Genomic DNA, 3,405 nt, shown 5'->3' with positions numbered 1-3,405 from the left:
AATTTTAAGGGCAAGAACTTCCTAGCACCATGCCCCCCTCCCATCTCTCTCCATCTGGGAGACTTAACGGTCTATGTTTAAATTTCGTGGCGTGGGAAGAAACTAAGAGTCAATCACCCCAGCCTCCTCTCCCCTAACCCATCTTCCCTTGTAGGAAAATGCTCTTAAGGTTATGAGACCTGCCATTGACTATTTGGGCCTGGAACTGATTTAACTATGATCTTCTAGATGGAAAAGTTCTGCCAGAGAGAGCCAATCCTAAGCAAGACAAATTATACACCAAACACAAAGTCCCATAGCCTTCAGCTTCTGAATTTCCCCAAAAGATTTCACAAAGTCAAGACTGGCTTCATCAGGGATTTAAACCAGCAACCTTGCAGTTGCAGACCCTACACCTTAACCAACTGTGCAAACAGGTAACTTGCATTAAGAGAAGGCAGAAAACTTTCTTAAGCCGTATTTTGAATGAGAATGCTGCGCCCTGAAGCGGTGTGGCTGGCCTAAAAGCCGGGCGGGGCTGACAGCCAGCAGCCGCTTCCTTTTCCTCAGCCTCACCTGCAGAGGAAAAAAGCCGCTTGCCGCGTCAGTTTAAAAGCGGCATTTGCAGCCATTACTGGGCTGACGGTGAGTTCCTCAGCCCGCTCGGCTTTCGGTTGCCTTGTTGACCCTGCCAGAACCATGTGTGCGGTTGGGCCACTCCCCGAGCCGCTGCCCACATAGGGACCCGCGGCAGGTAGGAGATCGTCCTCGGGAGACTTTTTACCCTGCTGCCTGGGACTGGGGAATGCCAAGAGGCCTGCAAGAGCCATGCCCCAAGCTGCTGTGCTCCCTGGTCCCCCGCAGGCTCCAGTTGTACCTTGCCCCTCCCCGCTGTTTCCTCCAGCCCACGGCTGCGCACTGGGTTCCGCCTGTGGGGCTGGGCTGTTCCTGGCTGGCAAGGAGCAAAAGGCTGGAGGGGCAGTGCTCACCCGCTCTGCCCCACAGGCTCCCTCAGGTTTTTGTCCCCGAGATAATATCTGAAGGGTAGAGAAGGAGACGGAAAGCAGAGAGATAGCTTGAAGGTAAAAAAACTGTGCTTTTAATTCTAGCTGGGCCGCCCCACTTAAGATGGGCTGGGCCATGCTGCTGCTCTGGGTCTCCAGCTGTGGCCATTTCAGGTGTTCTTAAAGAGACAGGACAGAATGGGACCAGTTTTACTCATGATTTTGGTCTTCTTCTCCATCTGTACCCCTTTCCTGGCTGTACTCCTCTCCCCTCTTCTGGTGTACCCCTCTCCTGGCTGGCTCACCAAAATGTAATATTGGGGTTCAGGGGTTCAGGGTGCCCTCAGCTCCCCTGAGAGGACGTTTCTCCAGGTTCTTGGTCTCCTGCCCTCTCAAGAATGAGAGAGGGGACCACAGCACAGTGTTCAGTAAATGCCAGACTCAAAAGTGTTTGTAGAAAGTGATTTATTTAGAGAGAGAAACAGGAGGAGAGAGAAACAGCTAACTCACTGTGTGAGAGAATCCAGAAAGATGGAATCCAGGAGAGAAAAGCAGCTTCCACACTGAGTGGAAGGGAATAGAGACAGATGGAGTTTAGGAGGGGAAGACAGGCTTCCACGAAGGGAGTGTTCATGGGAAGGGGAAGCCAGAGGGAAAATCCAGGAGAGAGAAAGATGGCTTCCATGAAGGGAGTGTTCGTGGAAGGGGACCCAAACATGGAGTCTTAATGGTTTTGGATTTCTTAATGGTTCAGTGTTGGTTGTATGTATCTAGAAATTTATCCATTTCTTCTAGATTTTCCAATTTATTGGCTTACGGTTGCTCATGATAACTACTTTGAATTTGATAAGATCCTTTGAATTTCTGCAGTATCAATTGTAATGTCTCCTTTTTCATCTCTGATTTTATTTATTTGGTTCTTCTCTCTTTCATAGTCAGGATAAAGACTCGCCAATTTTATTTATCTTTTTGAAAAACCAACTTTTTGTTTCATTGATCTTTTTTTGTTCATTTCAACTTTATTTCTGCTCTAATCTTTATTATTTCTGTTTGATTAATTTTGGTTTGGTTTGCTCTGGCTTTTCTAGTTCTTTAAGATGCATCACTAGGTGGTTCAGTAGTTTTTCTTCTTTTTTTGATGTATGCACTTATAGCTATAAAGCTCCCTCTTTGTACTGCATTTGCTGTATCACATAGGTTTTGGTGTGTTGCATTTCTATTATCATTTATTTCAAGAAATTTTTCACTTTCAATCTTAATCGACCCACTGGTCATTCAGGAGTGTATTATTTAGTTTCTGTGTGTTTATACAGTTTCCAAAATTTCTCTTCTCATTTATTTTTAATTTTGTTACATTTTGGTCAGTGCTTGATACCATTTCAGTTTTATTGAGCATTTGAAGACTTGTTTGTGACCTAACATGTGGTCTGTCCTGGAGAAAGATCATGTGCTGAGAAAAAGAATGTATATGCTGCAACCACTGGATGAAATGTTCTGTAAATATCTCTGAGGTCCATTTGGTCTATAGTGCAGATTAAGTCCAATGTTTATTTGTTAATTTTCTGTCTGGATTATAGTGGAGTGCTGAAGTTGTTAGTCATCATTGTATTGGGGCCTCTCTGTCTCTTTAGCTCTAACAGTATTTGCTATTAGAGCTATAGCAAACTGGGAGCTCCAGTTTTGGGTTGCATATATGTTTAAAATTTTTGTTGTATCCTTTTGCTAAATTGACTCCTTTATCATTATATAAGGAGCTTCATCACTTCTTATAATTTTTGTCTTGCAGTCTATTTTGTCAAATATAAGTATAGCTATGCCTGCTCTTTTTTGGTTTCCATTGCCATGGGATATCTTTTTTCATGCCTTTATTTTCAGTGTACTTTTTTTTTTTTTTGAGACGGAGTTTCGCTCTTGATACCCAGGCTGGAGTGCAATGGCGTGATCTCGGCTCACTGCAACCTCCGCCTCCTGGGTTCAGGCAATTCTCCTGCCTCAGCCTCCCGAGTAGCTGGGATTACAGGCACGCGCCACCATGCCCAGCTAATTTTTTGTATTAGTAGAGACGGGGTTTCACCATGTTGACCAGGATGGTCTCGATCTCCTGACCTCGTGATCCACCCGCCTCGGCCTCCCAAAGTGCTGGGATTACAGGCTTGAGCCACCGCGCCCAGCCTTTTTTTTTTTTTTTTAATTCTTTCAGTTACTCCATTTCTTTTGATTGGAGAGTTTAGTTCATTTACATTCAGTGTTATTATTGATAAATAAGGACTTATTCCTCCCAGTTTAAATTTGTTTTCTGGGTGTTTTTTGATCTTCTCTCCTTTCCTTCCTTCCTTCCTTCCTGTCTTTCTTTCAGTGATGATGGTTTTCTCTGGTGATATGATTTAATTTCTTGCTTTTTATTTTCTGTGTATCGATAGTA

The sequence above is a fragment of the Aotus nancymaae genome, unplaced genomic scaffold (genome assembly GCF_030222135.1).
Source record: "Aotus nancymaae isolate 86718 unplaced genomic scaffold, 86718_ANA_hifiasm-v0.15.2.pri h1tg000040l, whole genome shotgun sequence".
In the NCBI taxonomy this organism is placed as follows: Eukaryota; Metazoa; Chordata; class Mammalia; order Primates; family Aotidae; genus Aotus; species Aotus nancymaae.
Note: the sequence above shows the minus strand (reverse complement) of the source record.